We start from the raw sequence: 20,639 nt of genomic DNA, 5'->3' as shown, positions 1-20,639 counted from the left end.
CCTTGAGGAGAGCGTCCGCAATAGCGCGGCGGATCAGAGCTGCGGAGATGCCGACCTCAGAGCTGGTGAAGACGGGTGGGATCTGGGGAGAAGGTGCAGGGAGGGGGAAGAAAAACGCACAGAGAAAACTATTCCCGGACCTCAAAGAAAAACGAGGTCTGTGTAATCCGGGCCTTTGGATGTATGATATTGTCCCTGCTGGCTTTCTTCTGAGAACAATCCTTTTATAAAAGGACTCAGGCACCATGAACACTCGTTGGAAAAAAATTATGACTAAAAGCATGTGAGGAAAGGATTCCCAATGCTGGGGTCCCTTGATAATACCAATTCCCAGTCTCTGAAGGGAGAAGCAGTGTCATGGGTATGCTAATAACAAAGGGCCACTGCATTTTCTGTCTTGCTTTGGGATTCACTGTGACAGTGGGGGAGGGGGTACAGGCTGTGACCGTCCTAATTTACTTTCCTGTCAGGCTTACGTGAAAATGAGGCTATGGCGCTTTCTGCATTACACCACTGGCATGCTGGGAGATGTCCCAGAAATGTGCTGGGGGCGGGGGGCGGGGGGCGGGGGGCAGGTTAGGGGAAGGTCAGTTGTGTGTTACTTTTTTCTCCTGTAAATAATCCACAAAAGGAAAATGAACAATTGACTTTTAAGTTGCTAAAACCAAAACCAAATCCAAACCCACTTTGTTTTGAATTAACCAGTTTTTGCTGTGTGGCAAACCACCGCAAAAGCTCAGTGTCTGATAAGTAATTCTTTTTCTTGCTAGGGGATCTGCAGGTTAGCCCCAACTCCCCTGATCTAAGCTGAGCATCCCCTGGGCACAGGGTGAAGGAGCACTGGCTCCCTGGGTGCATGCTCCTCTCATGAAAGAGGGTGGTAAGTTATGTCACACGTATAAACAAGCCCCAGGCTACCACGAGGACACTGAGGCTCAAGCAGAAGTCAATTGCCCCAGGGTGCACAGAGTGTCTCTGGGGAAAGTGTAACCACCTGCACCAGGTGATAAGAGCCACAAGAGGCTCCTTGAGTACATACCAGAGGGTCCCGGGTCTGGTCAGGGAAGCCTGACAAACTTGTCCCGGGGAAGGAAAGAAGATCTGAAGGAGGAGTAGGAGTTAGCTAGGTGAAGGAGGGAAGGAAAGGGATTCTAGACAGGGAAACAGATGTACAAAAGCCTTGTGTTGGGCGGAGAGCTGAAAGAAGGCGAGTGATGCTGGACATGAGGAAGCACAGTTCACGCAGATCTAGAAGGGCCTTGTAGGCCACGGTAAGGACATTATTTTTATCCTAAAAATAATGGGAAGCTATTGAAGGGTTGCGTTTTTTTTTTGCTACAAGTTGCGCAATACCCAACTAGAAGTGACTTGAACAATAAGAATATTTATTATCTCATGTAACAAGAAAACCAAAAACAGGGAATTCTGGAGTAGTTCTGGGTGGTCAATATCATCAGGAAGAATCCTTTCCTTTTCACAATCTTTAACCTATTGTGATATGAAGACAAGCAGGTTCCTTCTTACTGTTGCATCTGTAAAGCCAATTCCTGAGATGTTAGCAGGAGGCTCTGAGTTTTGGGCTTCTAGGTTCTTAGCTCGTGCCTCATCAAAGAATTTAAGGGATACCCCATACGGCAGGCAAGGGAGTAAAGAATTTACTAAGAACAAGAAAAGAGTACAGGTCCTAGACAAGGATGTGGGCCTCCTGCAGGGGGAGTCACGCATGTGGGGGCCCCAGATTAGGCCTTTTAAAACCTTTCCTCCTTGCCCTTCATAGTGTTGGGGAGGGGCCCCAGCTCTTTGCTGTTCTGATTGGTTGCCTTACAATCAGACAACCTGTTAGCTCTCAGGGCCAATGAGGAGACCTGTTTGGGGTTATCTGGGGCTTCTCCTTGACCTCAGAGTTCTAAATGGGATTTGTGGCGCTGGTCTCACCTTCAAAGAGAGAAAGTTTTATTGGTTGTGCAAACAATGGAGCACAATGGCCTCATGGCCCCAAAGTGCCTCCCTGATCTGCAGAAATTCTAATATTTTATAACATCAGAGTGCCAGTGAATAATTGGGATGAACTGAACAAAGTTTCCTTCATTAATAAACGTTAAGGGGCTGAACAGGACAGACGGGAGTAGGGTAGCAAACCAGGGTCAGGCACAAGGAGTTAGTTTAGGGATATACAGAACAAGGTCGGTTACAACATCTTTCATATAGATATTAGACAGAGGTGGGTAGAGTGGTTAGGATCCCAATAGGAAGTATACACAAGGGCGAGCACAATCTAGAATTACCATTACAAAGTAAGCATCCCCAAAGGTGAGGTTGAGTCTAGAATAATTGTGAATGGGTGGGACTACACTAGCCAGTTTCAGTAATTTCAGGTGTTAACCTTTTGCTATTTTATAATATGAAGGCATCTATATAATGATTTAATAATCATAATTATTTATTCTTAAACCTTGGTTACAATTGGACTTGTCCTTAGGCTTATTGGCTGATAGTCACAGATGACTGCCTAAACCCAGGCATCACCCAGAGACATATCTAGCCAAAGAAAGATCTGTTTCCTCCCATGTACCCTGCTTTACTATGGAGGAAAACTTTCCCCAGAAATCCCCAAACAGATTTGACATCAGGTGCCACTGGCCATGATTAGGCTACATGCCCAAATCTTAGTTGAAGGGAATCTGGGAAGATTTTGCAGCCTGGCTCATGGGAGGAGGTTTCTACCAGCAAGGAAGGAGAGAGAAACACCAACAGGATCTGTGTGAGGGTTTGGGTTGACACATTAAAAGTGTAATCTGGAAGGATTATTCTGGCTGCAATGTTCTGCACATGCAATTTTCTCTGCTGGTTAAACCTTCCCCTACCCTTTTCTTCTGGTTAATTCCTATTCTCCATTCTTCAGGTCTCCAGTTAAGAATCAGTTCTTTCTGGAAGTCATCTCTTATTTCTTCCACATCTAGTTGACTGTTCTTGCTATGTGTTTTCTTTCTTTCTTTCTATTTATTTATTTATTTATTTCTCTTCCCTTCCCCAACCCGCAGTTGTCTGCTCTCTGTGTCCATTCGCTGTATGTTCTTCTGTGACCGCTTCTATCCTTATCAGCAGCACGAGGAATCTGTGTTTTTTTTTGTTGCCTCATCTTGTTATGTCAGCTCCCCATGTGTGCCGGCCATTCTTAGGCAGGCTGTACTTTCTTTGGCAGTGGGCGGCTCTCCTTATGGGGCGCATTCCTTGTGCGTGGGGCTCCCCTACGCAGGGGACACCCCTGTGTGGCAGGGCACTCCTTGCGCACATCAGCACTGTGCATGGGCCAGCTCCACACGGGTCAAGGAGACCCGGGGTTTGAACTACGGACCTCCCATGTGGTAGGTGGATGCTCTATCAGTTGAGCCAAATCGACTTCCCCTATCATGCTTTATTTAAGTCACTTGTTAAACCATAAGCCCGAAATAATTTCAGGAACAATACTAAGTACAAAGTCTTACCAAAATCAGTTATTGGTGTGGTCTGTCCTAGGGCACAATTCCCCTCTATCTGTGGCCCTGTGAAACCTGGAGAACAAGTTATCTGCTTCCAATATACAAAGGAGGGACAGGCATAGTACAAATATTCCCATCCCATAGACAGAAATTGGAAGGAATACAGGGGTCATGGGTCCCAAATAATTCCGAAACCCTGCTGGGCATGCTCCATTAGATTTCACGGTCTCAGAATCATCTATGGAATGAGGTTTTTCCTCCAGACCTGATGAAGTGGCAACCCCATTCCCTCCAAGCGCTTGCACAACAGCCAGGCTCTCGCTGAACACAGGGTGAAGGTTCCACCCCCTTCAAACATTGGGGTGATGGCTAGACTCTCCACAATTCCCAGGGCATAAAGTCCACCCTCGTCAAGCATGGGGGTGGCAGCCAGACCCTCCACAATCTCTGGGGCATCTGAGAAAACTGGGATGGGAACACTTTTCCGGAATAAGGGGACAGAAGGCCCACCATCTCCAACTGCCTGAGCATGTAGTACTAGAACAACCCAGTACAGCTTAAATATTGAGGCATTGTGCTGAACCTTTGTAACTGAGGGTTAAGAATTATTAATATAGGGAAGCAATGTGGCTCAACTGATAGAGTGTCCGCCTATCACATGGGAGGTCCAGGGTTCAGTACCCAGGGCCTCCTCATCCGTGTGGTGAGCTGGCCTACATGCAGTGCTACTACGTGCAAGGAGAGCAGCCCCACATAAAACTGCAGCCCACCTAGGAGTGGTGCCGCAAACACAGAGAGTTGACACAGCAAGATGATGCAACAAAAAGAGACACAGATCTCCAGTGCCGCCTGACAAGAACACAAGTGGACACAGAGGAACACACAACAAATGTATACAGAGAGCAGACAATTGGGGGGGAGGGGGAGAAGGGGAAAGAAATGAAAGAAATAAATCTTTTTAAAAAGGAATTATTTACCTATAGATGCCTTTATATTATTTTTTAAAAATAGCAAAAGGTTACTATCTGAAATTGCTGAAACTGGCTGGATTTAGCCTAGACCTGCTCTTATGAAGGCCATTTAACAGGTCTCATCCTTAAGTTATGCAAAACTCAGCCTCTCCCTTGTGCATAAACCTCTCCACCCCCCTATTGATATCCATATGGAACACCACCTTGTGACTGACCTTGACTCTGTACTTTGCCCATTATTGGATAAGTTAGTTTGTTCTTATATCTAAAAGTTATTGTAGTGATTATATGTACAAGTTCTATATGTATAACCTTATTCTTTGTCATGTCATAAATATTGCAAATATTTTTCCAAGTATTGTTTCAAACTTGTATTATGTCTTTTCCTGCAAAGACATTTTAATTTTCTAAAACTTATGGCCCAGATTGGAAATCTTTTCCTGGAGAGTTTCTTCTTAAAAACTCCTGGAGAGTTTCTGCTTAGAAAGAGCTACCTAACTCCAAGATTATAAAAGTATTTGCTTAGTTTATCTTCTGGAATTTTAATTTTCATTTCTTTTATATTTAAAGGTAAGCCTTTTTTTTAAGATTTATTTTCTTTCTTTTTTCCCACGCCTTGTTTTTTGTGCTCACTGTCTGCCCTCTGTTCATTGTGTGATCTGTCTGCTCATCTTTTTTTTAGGTGGCACTAGGAACCGAACCTGGGACCATCCCATACAGGAGGGAGGCACCCAATTGCTTGAGCCACTTTCACTCCCTGCTTGTTGTGTCTCCCATCGTGTTTCCTCATTGTGTCTCCTTGTTGCATTATCTTGATATGTTGACTTGCTGCACCAGCTCATCATGTCAGCTTTTGTCCTGCTCATCTTCTTTAGGAGGCACCAGGAACCAAACCCAGGACCTTCCATGTAGTAGGTGGGCACCCAACTGCTTGAGCCACATCTGCTTCCCAAAAGGTTGGTTTTTCAAAAATGTATTTTGTATAACCAGTGAGATTCACCTTTTCTTTTTCAAACGGGTTCCTCATTTATTGAATAATCTGTCTCACAGGAATGTGAAATCTATCATCTTTATAAGATTTTAAAAATTGTGTTATATAATTATAGCAGTAGAAACTATTGTCGGTTATACTGCAGCACATTTTTAACTATCATGCTAATGGAATTATTATTTTTATTAATTTATATTTTTAAATCATAGCAACAATAATTACTCCCAACCTATCTACAATCATTAAAACTTATCATAAAGTGTCACTATAATCACTGTCAACATCCAAAATCTTCCAGAAAGAGCAGACTTCCCTTTTCTATCATGGTAGGACCAGGTTCTTGGATAGAAATTAACAGAAGAAAAATATAAATCACAATTTTAAAGAACTCAGTTTTTCTAATGGGGGAAACTATGACTAGTTGCTAGGGAAGGTATTCCTGAAACCAGGGTTTGTGTGCAAAATTAGAAAGTTAGAGAAATTTTCTCCCCAGGTTGCCCCTTCCCTACTCCAAGTACCCACTGTTCTCTTGTTCTCTCTGCCTCACTTCACCTCTTTCAAATCTCCTCTCAGATTTTCATTCACACTGAGGTGTTGATGACTGGTTACTGGCCAGCACAGCTATTCTCATCAGAGTGTGAGGTATGTGGAAATTAACTTGTTACTAATAATAAAGTGCTGAAGTTTGAAATAATTTATTTTTTCATAAATGTGAATTGACTCACGGTTACCTCTGAAAGGAATTCATCTGACTCTTCTTTGCATGCTTCTTTTGTGAGAGAGGAAAAAGATGTGTTGGTAATTGTCCATAACCTCTTTACCACAGCCCATTGGGATGTAATGATGTACCATTAATAGTCATAGCCACTTGAAATTGAAACTGAGCTTATCCAATTATTTTCATTTTCTTTTTACTGTTGCCCAAGGATGAATTTTTAATAAGTTCACCAAATAAATATTGCAAGAGGGCAAGAATAATACTGGGAACATTTTTATTAGAAAATATTTTTCTAGTAAAAGTATTAAAAATTATGATTACTAAATCAAAGACGAAGTCATGAATGATACAAATGAAATGTATGCTATTATTGGATGTTCAACAAATATTGTTGAATGAATGCATAAATGAATATTTAAACCTATTGAAATCTGCATGTTTATGTGGTTAATAAATAAAATAGGATTTGTTTATGCTTTTCTGAAGTATTGACTCACTTTTGATATACCCTGTGCTGTAAAGATCAGTGGTTTAAAAAAAGATTTTTCAAAATAAAGTTCAAATCATGAGGGATTGGGGACAATATCCGCTCTGACTTCTTCAGGCTGAGAAGGGATGTAGTTATTATGGGGCAGAGGAATGGAATTGTTTTGCTTGCAGCTGAAAATATTTCTTGCTTTTGGAATGGGGCTGGTACATCATCAACCTTTTGTTAGTTGCCAGACAGGCCTGAAGAACTGGAGATAAGAGTTGGCCACAACTCTGCTGGGTTTCAGGGCTCAACTGGCATGGGAACAATCTGAAGGCTTTAAGCCTCTGAGAAATATATTTAACAGGTAAATTGAAAATTGTAGGTTCAAATAGAAGAAGTGGAAGAATCATGGTTAGGGGATTTATAAATAAGTATAACTATGTTACATTGGAGAAATATCTTTCCCTGTATTCTCAGATAGAGCCCATTCTGGGGGTGTTGATTTCATGAGACCATGTGGTTTGCCTATGGTGTCTGGACATCCCTAGAACCCTCAGAAGCACTTTTGTTTGAGACTTCATTTACTGTGGTAGTTTGTGAAATCTGACTGAGATTTGCATAAGCATTACCTCTGAAATGACCTCACAACTCACTTCAAAATCTCTTCACCATAAAAACTCTATTTTATTTAATATTTCCTCCTTTTGTTCAAGGTTTTTTTCCATATGCATCCTTGATTAATGCTTGGTAATATTCCTTCAGTGCCAGGGAGGCTCATCCCTAGGAGTCCTGTCCCATGTTGCAGAGTTTGGCTTAGAGAGAGGCCACATTTGAGTAACAGGGAGGTTTTCAGGAAGTAACTCTTAGGTGTTAACTATAAATAGATTTAGTTTCATTGTTACAGGAATAAAGTTTATAAATGCAAGCATTAAAATGGAGACCTCGACTTAGTATCCTATTTTCTTTTATTAGGCAAAGCTTATATATTCCAGAAGTTTTGGCCATATTACCTGAGAAAGGAGGGAAGTTTAATATTTTGTTAGCTACTGTGTGGGCCTCTATCTATCCTGAAAACATACCTATGACAACAAGGACACATTTATATCCCATAGACGTATGTAGCTACATAACATTCAAGATGTTCTTATTTTTTTTAATGTAATTAAAAAAATAATAATAAATAAATATTTAAATATTTTAATGTAATTTAAAAAATAATAATAAATAAATATTAAAAAAAAAAAAAAAGCTAGAGAATAATCTAGGGATTGAATAACACAGTGAACCCAGAGGTGGATGAGAATTGTGGTTGATGGTACAGATGCAAGAGTGTCCTTCTGTGAGCTAAGGCAGATGTATGTCACTATTGCAGGATGGTGGGGATGTGGAAATGCATGGGAAAAATACAGTTGGTGTAACCTATGGACTGTGGTTAACAGAAATATTGTAATATTCTTGTATCAATACCAAAGATGTACTGTGTTGATAATGGGAGGATATGGAAAAAGTGTGCCAAATGTACACTATGGATGATGTTTGGTGGTAATAGTCTGATATTATCTCATAAACTGTAACAAATATTCTATCACATTGTGGTATGTTGGTGAAGGGGTGTTGAATGGGATTCTACACATGTACATGATTAATTTGTAATTTCACAACCTCTGTAATCAAAATATATTTAAACAATAGGGAGTTTGGGGGAAAAATACACCAAATGTAAGATATGGGTTATAGTTAGCAGAAATATTTTGTCAATGCTCTTGCATAGTTTATAATAAATGTTTCACAACAATGCAAGGTTAAAAAAAAAAAAAAAAAAAAAAAGATGTTCAAAAGGTCCTGTCTGTTGAGACACCTTCACCTTCTTAATAGGGCTTTTAATTTACAGGTAGAATATATTTTAAATACTTGCCTTGCTTCTCATGTAAAGTTCTTTTTTTTTTCTGAAGATGGTTTGACCTGCAATTAGCTATATGTATTTTCAGAGAAGTGTCAGGTAAAAGTATATAACTGACAAGGAAATTTGGTTGTTTCTAAGATTAAATAATGCAACATTTCTATAACCCCCACTCCAGTTGGTGCCACTAAATATTGGTATGGTACCTTTGTTACAACTGATGCAATAATGGTAAAATATTACTATTGTCAATATTTTGCTTTAAGTGCAATTTTTTCCTAATAAACCCGTTATTAATGAAAAATAAATCAAGTTCATTTTTTTATCTGTTAGAAAAGTCATGGGTTTATAGAATAATCATGCATAAAATATAGGATTCCCAGCACCCCATCACCACCACCTTGCATTGGTGTAGAACATTTGTTAAAATTGATGACAGCACATTTTTATAATTGTACTATTAAAGTCCGTGGTACAGCTTAGGGTTCACTGTGTAGTGTAGTTCATTTTTTAAAAAGTTTTCATCTGTTACCATATATACAATCTAACATTTCTCCTTTTAATCACATTCATATATACATTTCTCAATTTTTTTAAGCACTTAGACAAGTGATATTTATTTTTCATCAAAAGATGCTCTATTTTTAGAAGCAGAACATCAGTTTGAAGTGAGGCATAAGGAAAAAGAGAGTAGTAATGTTTGAAGGATATAAAGATGTGGCAGCTAATTCTAAGTTTTGATTAAAATCCCTGGCCTTGGGAATATCTCACCCTACTACATGAAACACTTTTATAAATTCCATATCCTCTTAGAAATATCTTCAATGATGTTTGCCTTATTTCTTTGCATAGTCCCCTAATACTATTTTATTTGTTATGCAAAACAAAACAAAGCAAGGTTCTCTGATGGGAGTAAATCTTTCCTGTAATTGTCATCCAAAGTGAGGGAAAAATTTAAGAAACAACAAAAAAAATTAAGAATTGTTCCTAATGGCTACAGATACACACATACAAGTCTCACACAAACATAGGTTCAGAGGCTTAAGCTAGAGGAAGAAGACTCAGAGTAAAATTCAGGCAATAGGCAATAGTAACCACACCCGGTGCGCAGCAGCCAGCCCTGCTGAGCTGATCTGTGTTTCTGCCTTATCTCATTTCTGATTGTTGGAAGGAAAGCAGAGTTGGGATCATTATTGGGAGCCACTGACCAAAAGTGCTGCTTTTACCAGTTGAGCAGAATATAGAAATTTTCCTTCCCTAGCCGGCTCCCCCTGGTCCTCCGCCTTCCATCAAAGAAGAGGATAATTGCTAACTTGGTTTTCCCTGGCTTGGACAGACATCAAATATTCACCTCAGGGTTCCTTCCAGGGGACGCATTGATTTGGGATTTCAGTTCCTACTCCCTAGCACAGTTTTCCCAGGAACAAAAGGTTTTCAGTCCTTTTAAATTCCTCTAAGGACACAAACTATGCACAGCAGCCAGGATTTAAGCCATGTGAGCAACAAATAACAAAGCACTAATTGCATCTTGTGAGCATAGAGTTTCAGTGACTTCATATTGGCTAAATATAGGAGAACACTTGGTGTGTTGTACCAGCCAAGGAGAACCATGATGCAATTATCCCCCTCTCTTGATGGAAGGGGGAGGATCAGGGTCAGAAGGCAAGGAAGGGATTGCCTAATACATGGTCAGCTGAAATAGTCCCTGACTCTGCTCCCTTACCCACACACACACAATACATGACAAAACAAATATTACTATAAGGCTTAAAAACAACATAAATACTCAGCTTCTGACTGGTTAAAACCAAACTGCCTTATTTTTTCAATTGTTTTCAACCTTCATTACATAAGAAATTCACATTCATCACAGTAAATTTCAACATAAGAATAGTCACTAATTCTTGTTAACACATGCCAGGTACTCCCCGTTATAAGGACTTTACCTTATCAATTCATTTAATCATCACAATAACCTCCTCAACTCAGTACAATTATTACCCATGTTACAACTGAAAAAGAACAAAGGTTAAGTAACCCATTCAAGGCCCCCTAGCTAGAAAGGTGAAGACTGGGAATTAAACTCAAGTTTGCCTGATGGAAAAATGTCATGTTCTTAAACTTTAGACAAGTGCTATTTGATAAAAATATACCGTGAGCCACATATGTAATGTCAAATTTTCTAGTAGCCACATTTTTAGAAGTATTAAAAAAAAACAGGGAATTTAATTTTGACAGTATGTTTTATTTAATCCAAGATATCCAATATATGATCGTTTAACACTTAATATAAAAAATAACTGAAGAGCTATTTCACATTCTTCTTTTTACACAAAGTTTTTAAAATCCAAAGAGTATTTTACACTTGCAGCATATCTTTATTTGGACTGACAACATTTCAAGTACTCAATAGCCACATGTAGCTAGTGACTACTGTATTGAACAGCACAGATATAGACCATTTCCATCACTGCAGACAGCTCTATTGGATAGTGTGACTCTAGATTATTCTGATAGGCAAACAGTAAAAATGTCACCTATAATCTCCCCATCAATTTCAATGTACTGTATCCTTACAGACTGGTTTTTTTGCACATGTATATATTCATATAAGCATGTTTTCATACCGATGGCGGTCATACTATAAATATTGGGGATATTTTCCACCCCCCTATGGCTCTTTTGTCTGTTTGCTCTTTTTTTTTTTTTTGCTTGTCCTTTGTGCTCACTGTCTGCTCGTTTTTTGCGCTCGTTTTCTGCTCATTGTCTGTTTTGTTTTTTCTTTAGGAGGCACTGGGAACTGAACCCGGACCTTTCATGTGGGAGATAGGCTCTCCACTCCTTGAGCCATATCCACTCCCTGCTTGTACTGGGTTTTTTTGCTCATTGTCTTGTTTGTTGTTTTTTCTCATTGTTGGCCTGTTGTTTTCCTCATTGCCTGCTTGTTGTTTTTGCCCAATGCCTGCTTGTTCTTTGTTTGTCTTCTTTAGCAGGCACTGGGAACCGAACCTGGGACCTCCCATGTGGGAGGCAGGCACTTAACTGCTTGAACCATATCTTTTTATTTTTTAAGATTTATTTCCCCCCCCCCCCACCCCGCCCCTGCCCTGCTGTTTTTGCTGTCTGTGTCTATTCACTGTGTGATCCTCTGTATCTATTTCTCTTTTTTGTCTTCTCTTCTCATCTTTCTCCTCTAGGATTCAGAGGGATTTTATCCTGGGGACCTCTGTTGTGGAGAGAGGTTCCCTGTCAGTTCCCTCTCCTCAGTTCCTGGTCTCTGCTGCCTTCACCTTGACTCTCCCCTTCATCTTTCTTTTGTTGCATCATCATCTTGCTGCGTGACTCATTTGCACAGGCACTGGTTCACCGTGTGGGCGCTGGCTCACCATGTGGGCACTCATGCAGTCACCTAGCTTATCGCATGGGCACTGGCTCACCGCGCAGGCAAGCTCTCTCTTCTTCTTTTTCACCAGGAGGTCCCAGGGATCAAACCTGGGTCCTCCCATATGGTAGGTGGATGCTGTATCACTTAAGCCACATCCACTTCCCTATAAATATTGTTTTAATTATGTTTTTTTAAAAACCCTGTCTAGTGGTTTTGCTTCTGTGTATGAATGTGAGGCAGCTTTGATGAGCTGAAAACAGCGTATCATTTGGAGTCAGAGTACTCCATCACTTACCAGCTGTGTGACATTGGACAAATTATTTAACCTCTCTGACCTCAGGTATCTTATGTGAGGATAAAACAAGATACTGTAGGTGAAAAGTTTCTTTTAAACTAAGGCTCTTTTAAGAAGTACAGCTGGTTCTTCTATATGTATCTCTTCTCTCTGTGTGTATGTGTACTAAGAGATCAGAATAAAGACATTTTAGTCAGTGGTGAAGCCAAAGGGTATAGTTTTGAACTCCAAACCCTGACAGAGCTTTTTTGTTCAGTGATAACTATAGCATTTTAAAAAATGTTAATTGACTTTCTCTTGCTCTTTTTCTCCCCTTTTCAGATAAATTTTGAGATGCTCTTCTCTCAGCCTGGCAGAAGTTGCTGCATGAGGAAGACTCTGGATTTCAGGAAGGAGTTTTTCCCCCCTGCCTTTGTTTGATATGTCATGTGGCCCCGGAGGAAGAAGGCCTCCCAGCTCACTGGGGAGCCAGAGTCCAGCTCCAGAACGAGAAGAGCCGCAGGGCAGCCTGAAGCCACCATGGCTCCTCACTCTCCCTGAGCCCAGATCACATTCCAACTATGGGGGCAGAAAAGTTTCATGATTTTCCATCTCTACAAATGACCACAGAACACACCTTCCAATAAAAAATGAGTCCATGAGAATCCGAATTTTTATTGGGTTCCATGAAATGACTTGTCAGAATAATAAGGCATATATAATTATACATCTCTTCCAGTGGACAAACTATTCTGGTTTTAGAGGTAGACTCCCAACAAAATTCCCAAAAAGTTGAGTATGGGCTTCTAGACAACAGGAAAGCCTATCATGATGGCTTGGCATCATCAGGTGTAGCAATGCCCTCTCTGGTGTGGGAGCCATAGTGCGTTCTGCCAGGCCCAGTATCTCCGTCCCAGAGCTCTATTCTATAGAGTTACCCTTCTCCTCACTTTTATACTTTCAAGAGAAAGGCATTGGTGTCTTCTGTTGACCCGCATGTGGGAAAGGCCCTTACAGAAACAACTAAACATACCCTCAGGTCCAAACGTATTCCATCTTCCTTCAGAAATGGCCTCTCTGGGCATTCCCATCTATTAACAAATATCCGTTTTATATTTGCCACTGAGAGGCAAGGGCCCCCAGGTACTGTGCTCTAAACTACACATGCAAGGATAAGACTCAGTCCCTGCCTGTCTTACGTGCCAGAGCTGCTGTAACAAAGTACTATAGACTAGTTGGCTTAAACAACAGAAATTTATTGTCTCACAGTCTGGAAGCTGGAAGTCTAAAATCAAGGCGTTGGTAGGGCCGTACTTCCCCTTTAAGAGGAGAATCCATTCCAAGCCTCTCCTGGCTTCTGGTGGGTGGCCAGCAATACATAGTGTTTCTTGGCTTGCGGCCATGGAGAGCATAACTCAGTCTCTGCCTCTGTCATGTGTCTGTCTCTCTCTGTTTCTCTTACTGACTGTGTCCAAATTTCCTCTGCTTATAAGGACACCAGTCATGCTGGATGAAGGCCCATGCTAATCCAGTCTGGCCTCATTTTAGCTAATAACAATTTCAAATATCCTGTTTCCAAATGGGTACATTCATGGGACTAGGGGTTAGGACTTGAATGTATCTTTTTTAGAGGATACAATTCAATCCACAACACTGCCTATTCATTTCAATATATTCAACTTGAATTTGTTAATTCAAAAAATATTCATCAAGTATCTAGTCTACAATGTCGCTGATAATACCTTTGGCTTTGAAAAGCCTAATAAATAAAAAATAAAAATAAACAAGGCTGGAAGTTCTCAGCCTTGTGGCAGGATAGCCAGAAACAAATAATGCTACAATAATACCATGCTACAGTTTGTGCTGTGTCAATGTGGTTAAACTTGTATTTCCCAGAAGTCTCTTTTCTGTATGGCTCTGGGTTAGAATTTGCTTGCAAGTTGGAAGGTGGAAAAGAAGGCGCAGTCATTACTCTCTGGAAGCCTTTCCATTGTGAGATGCAGTGCCTGAGAGACACAGTTCCTAGGCTGCTGGCCCTGCTGTCCAACAATGGTCTTAGCCCACCACCAGGCTTTTAGCTGTGGACCCACAAAAGGAGTGGATGTGAAACAGTATCTCATTGTGGTTTAATTTGTATAAAAAATGCACACAGGGAAGCGGATGTGGCTCAATTGATTGGGCTCCCATCTACCATATGGAAGGCCTTGGGTTTGCTTCCCAGGGCCTTCTTGTGAAGGCAAGCTGGCCCGTGCCCACAGAAAGCTGATGGCCCATGCCCACGGAGAGCTGGCACAGCAAGATGATGCAATAAAGGGAGACAAGCAGACACAGAAGAATGCACAGTGAATGGACACAGAGAGCAGACAGGAAGTAAGAGGCAAGGGGGGGATAAATAAATAAATCTAAAAAAAATACACACATATATATGGGTGTGTATATAAAATCTCAAAAGTATATTTCTATTAATCTAATTAGGAAACAATTACAATAGCACAAATAAGATATGATGAGGATCAGGACTAGGGTAGTGGCAATATAAATAGAGAGGAGAGTGCACACTCAGGAGATATTTAGAACAACAGAGATGAGTGATGGATTAGATGTAGGAATAGGCAGAACTGCAGAATTGTCAGCCAATTTGCCTGCTGCTTCTAGTTCTCTCTTTTAAGTTAAAGTGCTCTACCCACAGCTCCCTGCTCAGGAAATTTTGCTCAGCTGATATTACCAAGGATGGTCATAATTAGACAAGAAGGCAATATTTAAGCTAATGAAGTCCAAATTGATTTCTCCCTCAAGATTGTAGAATTTGGACACTGAGAGTTTGGGCCATTTAACTGTAAGAAACCAAGTGAAGAGTTATCACATTTTTTTAAAAGATTTATTTATTTTTATTTATTTCTCTTCCCTTCCCCCCTGCCCAAGTTGTCTGCTCTCTGTGTCCATTCACTGTGTGTTCTTCTGTGTCCACTTGTATTCTTGTCAGCAGCACTGGGAAACTGCATCTCTTTTTCGTTGCATCATCTTGCATCAGCTCTGTGTGTGCAGCACCACTCCTGGGCAGGCTACACTTTTTTCGTGTGGGGCGGCTTTCCTTACAGGGTGCACTCCGTGAGTGTGGGGCTCCCCTACATGGGGGACACCCCTGTGTGGCATGGCATTCCTTGAATGGTGGGACAACTGGGTTTGAACCCTGGACCTCCCATGTGGTAGGCAGATGCTCTATTAGTTGAGCCAAATCTGCTTCGCAGTTATCACTTTTTAAAGAAGGAACTTAAAGAGCACAATGCTTGATTCAAAGAATGAGTTTTCTCTACAGATCTCCATAGAAAGGAAAATACTTTCATTTTTGTTGAGCCTCTCCTTGAAACTTCTAGGTCTTCTCTTCTGACCAAGATGGAATAACGGCAACCAGATATTTTCTCCCCTCTGAAACAACCATGTGTAGGTGAAGGTTTCAAAACCATTGAAAACAATGATTTTCAAGACAGTGGACATGAGGCAATGAAGAATTATAAATGAGTATCAGTAAGCATTGGGATAATTTCAATTTTAGACTGATATATGACACTGGAGTCCCTGAAAGGCAGAGAGTACAAAAACAAAAACAAAAAACTATTTGGAGAAATAATTTCTGAAAAATTTCCAAACTTGATGAAAAGCATAAACCCACAGGTCCAAAAACTTCAACCAACTCCAAGCACAAGAAATACATAGAAAACTATACCTAGCCTGGAGAACTGGGTATCCATATGTAAAAGAATGAAAGAGGATTACCATCTCACACTTTATACAAAAATCAACTCAAGATGGGTCAAAGACCTAAATATAAGAGTCAAGACCATAAAGACTTTGGAAAGTAGTATAGGGAAGCATATACAAGACCTTGTAATAGGAAATGGCTTCATGAACTTCACACCAAAAGTACGAGCAGCAAAAGAACAAATAGATAAATGGGACCCCCTCAAAAGTAAAGCCTTCTGCACCTCAAAGGAGTTTGTCAAGAAAGTGAAAAGGGAGCCTACACAATGGGAGAAAATATTTGGTAACCATATATCAGATAGGAGACTTATAACTTGCATATATAAAAAACTCCTATATCTTGAAAATAAAAAGATAAACAACCCATTTAAAAAATGGGAAAAAGATTTAAACAGACACTTCTCCAAAGAAGAAATACAAATGGCTAAAAATCACATGAAAAAATGCTTCAAATCTCTAGCTATCAGGGAAATGCAAATCAAACTACAGTGAGATACCATCTTAGTCCCATAAGATTGGCAGCTATGAAAAAAACAGAAGACTACAAATGCTGGAGAGGATGTGGAGGAAAGGGAAAACTTATCCACTGCTGATGGGAATGCAGAAAGATCCAGCCATCCTGGAGGACAGTATGGCAGTTTCTCAAAAAACTAACCATAGATTTGCCATATGACCCAGCAATACCGCTGCTGGGTATATACCCAGCAGAACTGAAAACAAGGACACAAACCAATATATGCACACCAATGTTCATAGCAGCATTGTTCACTATTGCCAAAAGTTGGAATCAACCCAAATGCCCATCAACAGATGAATGGATAAATAAAATGTGGTATATACATACAATGGAATACTACTCAGCTTTAAGAATAAAAACACTACAAACACACGTGATAACATGGATGAATCTTGAGAACCTTATGTTGAGTGAAGCAACCCAGGCATTGAAGGACAAATACTACATGACCTCAATGATATGAAATAAGTAAACTAAGCTGCTTCAGAGAGCTAGAGACTGGATATAGACTTACAGGAAATCGGGGATAGAGGAAGGATGTAAGCTGACATCTACGTGGGTGAAATCTATGATGAGCTGGAGGTAAGTATGTGTACAAGGAAGGGATAAAATGGGGGCATAGAGTTACCTTTGGGTGGGGCTTTGCGGGCTTGAGGGGGGCTAGGGATGGGAGGATGGGTAATACTGCCCAAGAATTTGGGGGGAGGGTGGGGCAACATATGAACATAGGAGATTGTCAGGTGTTGGTTGAGAGTATAATGCTGAGAAAACCTTTTCAAAAATATAATAAGGAAATTTACCTGCTTAAGATACTTAAAGGGGATAATCTGATGCAGGACAGACTCCTAGGGAATATGTGAATGCTCATTTCGCCAGAGTGGGTTATATCATTGGGTAGAGACCCAAATAATGAGAGTGAAGGTATACCCACATCCTGGGGAGGACTGATGCCATCAAATAGAGGGAACTGTATCTCTCAAGAGAAATGGTGGCTCCCAGGGCATTAGAGCAGTTGAGCATGTCAAGCCCTCAACATTGTTGCAAGTATCTCTGAACATGGCTCTTCAAGAAATGAAGATTGACTGTCACTGTGGGCCCTAAGGGGAGGGGGAAATAGGTATTGAATAGATGGAACCAATGTAACTGTGTGGGCAATAGAAGTGTTTCACAAGAGTATGCAAGGATGGATATAAGACATGTAAAATTACACCAAAAATATATAGGGGCTGATAGGCTAAAATGTAAACAATAATATAAAACATAAGATAACTAAAAATTTAGAAAATTGTATAGTCCAAAATATTATAAACCACAATGTAAACACAAATGTTACCTTGTTTGGAAGCTATTGTCTCAATATCTGTGCATCAGTTTCAGTAAATATGGTATGAATATGTTAAAAGATTATTGCTGTGGAAGGGAAAAGGTTTTATGTTGGATAAGTGGGAGTACTGTATATTGTATATATGAATTACTGTGATCTAAAACTCTTGTGAAGATAAGCTTAATAATTAGAAAAAAGAAAAGAAAAAGATAGGATGTAGAATTTTTCCAAATTAATATGTATTCTATATCTAACCTTTAAACTCATCTCTATATTCCATTTTACTATTAAGGGAACCCGGCAATATATTGGGCTTCACTTTTCAGGAAGTTTTGGATTACAGAGAGGTTCAACAGTGGCAGCAGAGGAATACTGGTGTGGGATGTTATTGACAGGGGACACATGGTTGGCAGGGAGTTCTACAGGGCATATATCCAGGGTACATAAAAACTTTTGGATATTTTCATAGTGGAAACAATTAAAAACAACAACTGAGGGAGTGCTGAGTTCCTAGCCAGGGGAGCTCTATCACAGTCCCTAAAGGCACAGAAACAATCCCCCAAGTGCAACGGCAAAGACCAAAAAAGAATGAAGGTCCAACAATGAGCCCCTGATACTAATGACTATGCTTGTGAGCCTGTGCACCTGAAATAAGAACAAGGCCTGGAGCAGCAATGTGCCTAAGAGTTACCTCTTGAGAGTCTCTGTGTTGCTCAAATGTGGCCAGTCTCGAAGCCAAACTCAGCATGTAAATTCGTTGCCTTCCCCCCAGCGTGGGACATGACTCCTGGGGATAAGCCTCCCTGACGCTGAGGAATTACTACCAAGTACCAGCTGATGATGTAACTAGAAAATGATCTTGAATAAAAGGTTCAACTCGGACCAGCAGACTATCTCTGTCTACATATAATAACAGGAGTTAAAAATGCTTTTTTACTTAAATCAAGGGGGAAATGGAAAGGACAAATGAGTTTATATGGCTATGAGTCTATAAAAAAGAGCCAGGAGGTTATCAAAGGGGTTGCCCTTATGCACACCTGAGCAGAGTCCCAGAGACAGATAAAGTAGACGCAACCCCAGGTATTGGTTCTTCTGAGGGCTACAGAGACCCACAGGTTTTATGGTCATGGCAGATGGAGTTCAGTGCCATGTCAGGTGGCCCTTCTTTGGCGTTGGTGTTTCTGTGTGATGGAGCTGGACTCAGATGTAATCTCTTTTCACAAGCCTTTCCTGTTACTTTACCAGAATTGTAGTTGGTGCTGGGGTTTAATATATACCCAGGGGATCTGAATCTCTGGACTGACCATATGATAGCCAGGCCCTGAGCCTCAACAGACTTCAGCTCCTACACTCTGGTTTATTGGACTTACCCCACTCAGCTAACATGGAGTTGAAGAATGTCAACTACCACACCATGGAGCCAAGAGTGCCTACAACTGAAAGCAGGAGGATTGCATCTAGCATCCATGTGGAATCTAAGCCCCCTCTTGACATAGATGTGGAATGGACACAACCAATCCAAGGTCCACAGGATGGAGGAATAGAATATGGATTAGAGTGGACTTACTGATATTCTGTTCATGAACTATTGTGATTAGTAATCGAAGAAAATGTGGCATTGGTGTGGAGAAAGTGGCCATGGTGGCTGCTGGGTGTGGGGAATGGGAGGAAGAGATGAGATGTGGAGGCGTTTTTAGGACTTGGAGTTGTCCTGGGTGGTACTGCAGGGACAATTACCGGACATTGTAGGTCCTCCTATGGCCCACTGGATGGAACATGGGAGAGTGTGGGCTATGATGTGGACCATTGACCATGAGGTGCAGCGATGCTCAGAGATGTATTCACCAAATGCAATGAATGTCTCATGATGATGGAGGAGAATGTTACTATGGGGGGAGTAGTGGGGTGAGGGGCATCGGGGGGATATGGGGACCTCATATTTTTTGAATGTAATATTAAAAAAATTAATAAAGGCAAAAAATAATAAAAACATTATAGATTTATAAAAAAAGAAAGAAAACTATACCTAGAAACTTTAAAGTCATAAGAGTGTGCAATTACTTTTTCTCTCTCTATGTAAGCCTGGACTTGAATAAAAAATAAACTTAAGTTAACCAAAATCTGTTTTCTGGTAGTGGAGAAGGCCTTTGGGGTCCCCTGACCATCTTTAAGGACGCTGTGAAGGAATTAAAAAAAAATGCAAAGCCATCTCTGCCTCAGGTAGGTTCCAAACTGCCTGAGCATACTAATGTAGGAGGCATTACTGCTCACCTACACAGCATTCATGCTCCCTTCTTTCTGATGGGACCCTGGTGGTGTTCTTTTCCACATGACTCTATAAGGAGAGACCCTGCCCAAGGTCCAAGAGTAAACCTTGAGTGGTTTAAGTCAATCATAACAGTAATTTACTTGGGGATGGCCACATTATCCAGTTCTGGCCAAAATATGTGGAGGGAAATGTGCTAGAGGGTTACAGAGAAAGATTTCTTGGCCTCCAAAAGAGATACAAGAAGAGACAATTTCTTCTTCTTTTGGATATCGATGTGCCTGAAACTAATGTAGTCAATTTGTGATCAAGCAAGGGACAATCTGAGATTAAAGCCAACATCCTGAGCATGGTAGGATGGAACAAAGAAAATAATCTGGATCCCTGGTGATGTTGTTGAACTACTGAATTAACCATCTCTGGAGATGTCACACCAGTGAATTTTTACCTTGTATGAAATATTAAATTTCATTTTGTTTGAGCCAATTTGAGTTGGGTTTTCTGTTCTTTGCAGCCCAAAATGTTCCATAACTAATTATGGAATTAGTAGGAGCTTAGAGGAGAGGATGTGATAAACATTCCT

At 40.6% G+C, this 20,639-nt stretch overlaps 1 long non-coding RNA gene across 1 annotated transcript; it reads left to right on the top strand.

Moving 5' to 3' along the window:
- Window positions 1-1,055: 1,055 nt before the first annotated feature.
- Window positions 1,056-12,855, top strand: LOC111763612 (uncharacterized). Its single transcript, XR_002796450.2, has 4 exons — window positions 1,056-1,271; window positions 5,326-5,406; window positions 6,015-6,083; window positions 12,533-12,855. It is a non-coding gene; the product is annotated as an uncharacterized lncRNA (long non-coding RNA).
- Window positions 12,856-20,639: the final 7,784 nt, after the last annotated feature.

This window comes from Dasypus novemcinctus, chromosome 17 (genome assembly GCF_030445035.2).
Source record: "Dasypus novemcinctus isolate mDasNov1 chromosome 17, mDasNov1.1.hap2, whole genome shotgun sequence".
NCBI lineage: Eukaryota > Metazoa > Chordata > Mammalia > Cingulata > Dasypodidae > Dasypus > Dasypus novemcinctus.
This window is presented reverse-complemented; position numbering and strand designations above follow the sequence as displayed.